The 8,233-nt window shown below is 39.5% G+C and overlaps 1 long non-coding RNA gene across 1 annotated transcript; it reads right to left on the bottom strand.

Annotated features, from left to right (window-relative positions):
- Positions 1-2,489: 2,489 nt before the first annotated feature.
- On the bottom strand, positions 2,490-7,711 carry LOC142970785 (uncharacterized). Its single transcript, XR_012959301.1, has 3 exons — positions 7,571-7,711; positions 3,524-3,630; positions 2,490-3,303 (listed from the first exon to the last, which is right to left on the bottom strand). It is a non-coding gene; the product is annotated as an uncharacterized LOC142970785 (long non-coding RNA).
- Positions 7,712-8,233: the final 522 nt, after the last annotated feature.

Genomic DNA, 8,233 nt, shown 5'->3' with positions numbered 1-8,233 from the left:
TATGGATCATTTACTGATCCTGTAAAGCTCTCTCTATGCAGCTTTAATAAGAGGCCTAACAGCATGACAGTGAAGTGACATCCTGTCTGAACCTGAAGACAAAGACAGCAGGACGGCTGTGAGGAATTCAGGGAGGTAAAAGACTACCAAGGTTTTCTGAAGAATTTATTCAATGAGATGATAAACACAAGAAGAGATCTTAAGAGACTCAAGGAACATTTTATAAGATTTAAATTATGTTCATGATTACACACACACACACACACACACACACACACACACACACACACACACACAGACCAGAACAACTGTGTTTTTAAGTTGCTTCACCTGTAATGTCAAGCTTTAATAAATGAAACGATGAAACCTGATAAAGTAAACTACCTAAAAAATATAAAATCTGTCTTTTTTTCCCCTGAAATGTGGAAGCTGTCCCCTGCTGATCATAAACACACAAAAGTTGACATTTCAGAATCATTTTCAGGAAGGTCTTCTTCATTTCATCATATTTTTAGGGAAACAAACTAAATCAATGTCTTAGGAAGAAAAGAGAAGTGGTAAAGAGAAAGTAAAGAAGTGTGTAGCGTGAGCGGGTCCTGCCCAACGGAAAAAAGGGCAGGATCGCACCTAACATGGTGGTAACTCCATCAGTAGTCCGACCAGTCTTCGGGGATTAGTGTCCCACAGAAGTGTCAGGAAAATACCTTCGGCCTGTTATCTCACCCCACAGCTGAGAGTCGTTCATTTCGGAATTATTGTCTTTCTGAGAGTCTTGTACGAATACGCCCTAGGCGCTCTCAGTAGGATGTAACCCGAACACCCAGTTTGAGTATAGTTACGTAGAACATCTGTACTTTACTACTGCCTAGTTTCACTGCCATGGAACAACTTCAAGTAACTTAAAAACATGAAAGTCTCTCTCTAGAGTCAGGGTTTGGTTTGTCCGTTCTGGGCTACCGTAGGAACATGGCGGACTCTGTGAAGAGTCAAAGCTCCTTATGTAGATATGAAGGACTCATCCTAAGCTAACAAACACAACAATTCTTAGTTTTAGGTGATTTTACACTAGTGACAACATAGTTATAAATATTATATTTCTGCCAAATCGCAATAAATCTTACAAACTGTTCCTTTAAAGGAGCAAAATGTAAATGAAAAAATGAAACAAGACAGACAAATGTACGACAACCTATTCAGGCCATTGTAGGTAAAAACAACAACATAAAAACAAAATACAGAGTCAGGGGAGGGGCGAATATTCAGAGAAATAACTCAGAATTTTCAGGATGAAAGTTATAAATCCATGAGAAAAAAAACCTTTTTTCATTGCAAAAAGACCCCTTGAATATTCTTTGAAATTATAAAGTCAACAATTTACAAGAAAACTAAAAAAATTGTTGATTGCAAAACCGTAGTAACACCAGCCGTCATCTGAATTTTGCCACTAAGCGAGATATGAATATGTTTTCTTTAATGCTCAGTCTGTTATTTTATGAATTTTGCAACTTTATCTCTGAGAACAAACACGTTTTCACTTTTTACAACTTTAATCTTTAAAGTTCACTTTTTATTATTACCCTCTCCCCATGCTCCGTAATATCACGATCAGGCTTTGCCTTCTGTGTTCTGTGTGTGTCTTTCTGTAGCTCCTCACTCTACCTGTCAGCCACTCCCTCAGCACCAGTCTAACTCCCTTCACCTGCCCCTGATCACTAATCAAGCACTCCCTCATCAGCACAACTCTCCTCACCTGTTCTAGCCATTATTTAAACCCCTGCCTCCCAGTCACCCACTGCCAGATCATTGTTCGTACCTACACGCCCGTTTTTGCTCGTCTGGTTTCCCAGTCTGCCTGCCCTGCCTCGTCCTGCCGGATTTCCCCCCTCGTCTCTTGTCTCGTCCTTGGATTCCCTGTTACGTTCATTATTCATTTAAACCCTTTTCTCACCGCATCTGACTGTCTGCGCTTGAGTCCTCATCATGCCCCGTGACACGTAATGAATATTTTTGACCTACTATGACCCTAATACACCATCACACAAATCAGTAATAATGACAGATGAAAATATACAGACTGCCTGTCTGTATCAACAGGATTGTCATGTTGAACTTTGGCATAGATTTCCTCCAATGATGAAAATTATTTTATGAAGGGTCAAATCTGCAGCACGAACTATGACACATGTGAACGACTAAACCCAGTCTTGTTGGTCTCAATAGTTTTCTCTGAAGTTTAACTTTAGAGGAAGTAACTAGTGATGAACACAGTCTACTTGATGGCAATCTTCTCTCACAAACAGGAGCAATTTGAGAGCAATTCCTTAAATGGTCGAATAATGAAGTCATTTTCAATTACATAGAAATAAATATGCTGTATACATGTTATTTGTTAAGTGGACTGTAATATAGTAGGTTTAGGGGACTTTGAGGAGATGTTCACACTAGTATGGTGCATTGGTGAATGTGAGAATAAATGACTAGTCTAAATGTGGAAGAAAACAGCTAAAGTCAACTTTATTACCCTAATAAGTACATTTCAGGGTCAAGCTTCATTATAGTATCTATTCAGTATAATATGCAGCTTTAATTCTTTACAACAGTCATCAGCACATGTATACAGATAAAGATCACAGCTTCCTGTGGTTCATGTTCCTGGTACAAAGCAGTTGATTTACACAAAACAGTCACACTGAGAACTTGATACCTGACCTCCAACCCTTTACATGCTCTCTTTATATCACACATGCACCATTTAAAGCCTTTTGCATAATCATAATAACATGTTGACAGATGTAATACTTGACGGGTGGACAGCAGGACAGAGAGCAGGACTCTGGAGGGACCAGAGGAGGAGGACTCTGTGTTCACATCTTGATGCTTGGTGCTCAAGCAGTCACAGTTGATGGACAGTTTTCTCCTCATGTTGAATTTTGAATGTGAAGATGTCGGCCATATTATCTGACCAGAGAATTGTTTTTGTTCCTTATGATGCAAATTCAATAAATGCACTACAGGAATGTGCAGCTGTTTGTGTTTTGTTGTGTTTGTCATGTGTTTGTTGTGTTATAAATGTGCTACAACTTCATTTCATTGAGCATCCCTGTGTTTAATAATGACAATAAATGATCCTTGAACCCTTGAACCTTGAAATATTAAGCCAGATTTTCACAGATCCATTGCAGAGAGTTATCACACCGCACATCATTCCAGTTTCCTTCTGCGTTCCTGCCACCTAAAATTTCAACACAGTCCTCTTCACCATGTTCTCCTCCACCGTTATTAGGTTCATCAAGGTACCAGTACCTAGGAGGTGATTATTCAAAACATTTAATTATGCAGCTTTTAAGTTTTTCTAGTAAAATAAAAATGAGGATTTTTTATCTTCTGACTAAATGACTTTAATTCTCCGTGTAGTGCAACAACACTACCAAGATTTTGGTAATATTTATTGAGGGAGTTTTACTAAAAATAATAATAATAGTTGGTGCAGCAATAGTTGTATGAACATTGTTGTGTGTCTTACGCTTCAGTCAGTGGAGTTCCATCAATCCATTTCCAGGTGCCCTCCTCGTCTCTGTCACTCAAACCAATCCAAGTGCGACGTGTATCGACGATGCTTGAGAGGAATCTCTGTTCAAGATAAAAAAGACAGAAAGTCTGTATTTATGTTTCATTTAAAAATTTGAATTTAATTTTGAATGCAGTTTAGAGTGATCCATCCGAACACTGACAATAATTCACTTATAAATCGTACTAGCTCAAAGATATGGCATGTTATTTTAATCTAATCATTATAGCTGATATACAGTAAATAATACATCAATGTTATGTCCACATCTGTGTAGACTAATATACAGAATGCAAGCAGAGTAAAAGAGAAGAAGAAAAGATGGGAGGGCATGAATACCCATGAAATACAAACAAAAAATAAAGCTGCAAGCAGCGATGTACGGGCCCTCGCACCTTCCCGCGTCTCGGGGGTACTGGTGGGACGCCGGCAGAAGCGGCCATAAATATCTGCAACCATCAGACAGCGTCCCCACAAGTTAGACGTATTTTTAATGCTTGGACCGTGTGACGCTGGAAATTATGTAGTGCAAATATTCCACCAGTTCCTGTATCCACTATATGGCGCTAGAGAACATGCGCAAACATGCATTATGTTGCTCTACATCAAGTATCGACCACATCATGTAAATGTCATGTAAATCGGATTCAGTTTGTCACATAACGCTGTCTTCCTGTTGCCAGTAGGTGGCGCTATGACTTTGAGTGAAAATTGGCTTGTAGACATCCTCAGGCCATGACTGTTATCAAGTGTGGCAAGTTTGGGACAGATTTGAGCAAGTCCAGTGGAGTTACAACAGCTTGTTGTTTAATGGCGAATCACCTACAATGGTCGCCACGTCACGGCTACGCCATTTCATCAAACGTAAAGCTTTGAGTAACTTTTAATTGCAAAGGTCTTTAGATTATACTGATCACCTTTGAAAAGGATCTGACAAAGTCCCTAGGAGGAGTTCGTTAAAGTATAGCGACTAGAAATCAAGGGAAAATTCACACAAAAATGGAAATGGCCAACTTCTTGTTAATTTTAGAGCATTGTCCCAAAACACTTTTTTTAAGTCTTCATGTGATACATGTGCCTACCAAATGTCATACATGTAGGTCAAACGTGGGGCTGCGTTTTTGAAAATTGGTAGGCGGCGCTAGCGAGCAATTTTGTCATGCTTGAGCATTAGACCCATAAAATATCAAATTTTACCTCAGTCCTGATATTCTCGCCAAATATGGGGATGTTGGAGACATGATAAAGCCCCCAAAAAGGCGTTTCATTCGAGAGAAAAAGAATAATAATAATTCCTACAGTTTCAATCGGGCCCTAAATATATTCCAGATGTTACGTGCCGTGTTGTGCTTGTGCTCTCCCTCTGCTTACCCTCAGTGTCCCTTCGGGTGCTGCCCAGTTCCTGGATCGAACGTGGCTGCGCTAAATTACTGATCAGTGGACTAAATTACAGTGCGCTAAATTACTGATCAGCTCCAGAAGGACAACCCCTTGGGCAACAAGTAGTAGTGAAGCTGCGTGTGCGTCGGTGGGAAGCTGTGGATCCCTTGGGCCAAAACCGCGACAGGGAAGATGTGTGGGTGCGTGGATCTGTGGATCACCCCAGCTACAGCCGTGTGGGCTGTTGTTGTCGTTCTGGTTGTGCTTGTCAATCAGTGTCGCTCTCTTGTTAGAATAGAGTTGTTTTCTTTTGATGCTGTGTAAACAGCTAACCATTTTCGCAATAAATACTCCTTTGTTACCCTCATCAGTCGCTCATTTTGTCTTTCCCCGGGAATTTAACATCGTTACTCCCCGCATCCCTTAGACGCCAAAAGGGGGAACGTAACACCAGAATAAAAAGTATATGAACAATAAAAACATTAAAGTGCAGCGTGGTGAAAAAGGAGCAGACGTGGTCAGTGGTGGAAGACGTACTCATCTTTACTCAAATAAAAGTAGAAATACTACACTATTCAGTAAAAGTACTCCATTCAGAATTGTATTTAAGTAAAAGTACTAAAGTATCAGAATCAAAATATACTTAAAACAAAAGTAAAAGTACTGATTGTCTAGAATGGACCATTTAAACATAAATCAGTATATATTATTATTATTAACATACTATGATAGTTTATTTGTTGAAAATGTGTATAAATAATCAGAATCTTAAAGTAACTAAAACTTAGAAGTAAATGCAGTACATTTACTAAAAAATGTAATGGAGTATATGAATAAAATAGCATAAAATGGAAATATTCAAGTTTGTCTCAGAGAGCTTTACAGTCTTTACAACAGAGGTAGCCAACACGGTGCCCGCGGGCACCCTGTCGCCCACAGGGACCACGTGAGTCGCCCGCAAGGCATGTTCTAAAAATAGCACTAGTCACCATGGAGCTCCGTCTAAAAATGTTAGTTGCTTCATTTTTAATCAAAAACGCTTGCATTATTGTAGATCTTAAAATGACAATATTTGTCATAAGAGAGTTGGGTACCCAGAGGCGCACGGCGGACAGCCAGGAAGAGGCTGCCGTACCGCACTAGGTTTTCAGGTTCCGAATGGCACGCGCGTCCCGTTGGCGCCGGACGCGCGCCGCGAGCGCACCCCGTCGTCAGGTCCGTCAGTCCTCGGAACAGGCCGCGGGGCAACAACTCTTGGGTGGCGGAGGTAAAGGTGAGGCAACGCAATCCGACCGAAAAGGCCCAGACTAGAGGTTTAAACGCGGGCGCCCGAAGATACTCGCGCGCCTCGGAGGGTTGGATCACCCCCTCGGCTATAGACGAGACTTTTTACTAGTTTCTTCGGTGACAACAAACGGGGCTCCCGCCATGACGGGCCGGCATGCAGGCTTCATTGCGCAATGTAAAGTTGACCCAGACTTCCCAAAATGTCTACATTACCACTGCATCATTCACCAGCAGGCGCTATGTGCAAAAGTAACCGGCTTTGATTATGTGAAGATCATAAATGGCATCCGCTCCAAAGCCAAACAACACAGGATATTCATAACTGATGATTTGTATAAACATGACACAGAGTTGATTTCTTCATCATGATTTGTTCAAAAATGTTACAAAAGTGGTGGTTAGTACAAACGAGACATAATTTGAAGATATAACAGTTAATGATTTCATAAAAAATGTTAGAAGTGATCATTTTTACAAAAATATAACGGGTGTGATTTTGAACCAAATGCTACAAATGTGCTTATTCATACAAAACTGTCAAGAAAGATGTTTACTAAAATATCAGAGATGTGATACCTCTGACTTTCAAATGTTGAAACAGAAGAACAGAAATAAATGTTTAAATATATCTGTTTCCTACCATCATTGTTGTGGAAATCATTGTGAAGAATAATTAACATTGACATGTGATCAGACAGTGTCTTCACACATATTATTATTATTATTATTATTATTAAAAGGTGATCTGTGCAACTTTGTTATTCAGGAAGTTTGTATCAAACAAGTAGCCCTTCGTACTACTTGGTACTCTTGAAGTAGCTCTCAGTTTCAAAACGGTTGGTGACCCCTGATCTACAACATACAACTTTTTGAGAGGGTGGAGCTAAGTACAACTGAACCCTGAATAAGACATTTTTTGGAGACCAAAATATTACAATAAACATTCATGAATTGAAAACAAACTGTGAAAGTGTTAAGACGAATACACTGACTGTCAATCACTGTGTAGCCCCGCCCTAAAGCATCCCCTGCTTTATGGTAAGTTTGACTGTAAATGGACCATAATGTACTAAATGAACATCATGCTGTATTGAAGAAGACTTGAAACTAGAGATTGAGACCATAAACTCATGTTTACAATGTTTACTGAGGTAATAAATCAAGAGAGAAGTAGAGTCATTTTCTCATAGACTTCTATACAACCAGAGGAGTCGCCCCCTGGTGGACATTAGACAGAATGCAGCTTTAACACATGAAGCTTTGGCTTCACTTGTCAAACCCAGAGGTTGTCACCTGGAAAAACTAAATATAAATATATATAGAATTTCACACTACCTGTTCTTGAAGCGAGTCTATGATCACCAAATCTGCTCCTTTGTCTCTGCAGTCCTTTCTGCTCTCCTCCCAGGAACCAGACCGTGTAGAGAGAAGATAACAGGAACAACTGAACCTCCTCCATCCTTCAGGACACGTTTTCTCTGTAAAAATGATGCAAACATAAACCATTCAGGATCAGACGAGACCCACGCCGTTAAAATTAAGAAGTTGTGTGTTTTTGTTGACTTCCTGCTGAGACCTCTGAACTGTTGAGCTGTGGAGCGCATCACTACGACACACATCACTTTACTTTAACTTACTGTTCTACATCTCTGTATATAAGATTCATTACTTCTCATCACACAGAGAAATTAACTAAATACCTGTTTACATAAAAGTTTATGCATCTTGCAATTATTACCTTCCACAAATACATTATTTCATTTTATATATGTTATATTTTATCCCTATATTGGAACTTCTGAACTATTTTATGTCTCATACTCTCATTTGTACTTGCATGATCTTTAAAAACATATATTTATTGATAACTGTTGTAGGGAGACTGAGATTTAAGGTTTTCATTGCAAACATTGCTTCTCTGTAGTTGTTGTGCATATAACAATAAATAACTTGAAACTTTCCTCCCTCGGCCTCAAAAGTTAATATTTAGATGTACAT

The sequence above is a fragment of the Anarhichas minor genome, unplaced genomic scaffold, assembly GCF_050575085.1.
Source record: "Anarhichas minor isolate MPS153535 unplaced genomic scaffold, ASM5057508v1 ptg000004l, whole genome shotgun sequence".
Lineage (NCBI taxonomy): Eukaryota > Metazoa > Chordata > Actinopteri > Perciformes > Anarhichadidae > Anarhichas > Anarhichas minor.
The sequence above is the reverse complement of the archived record's forward strand: the minus strand, read 5'-3'. Positions and strand labels throughout refer to the sequence as shown.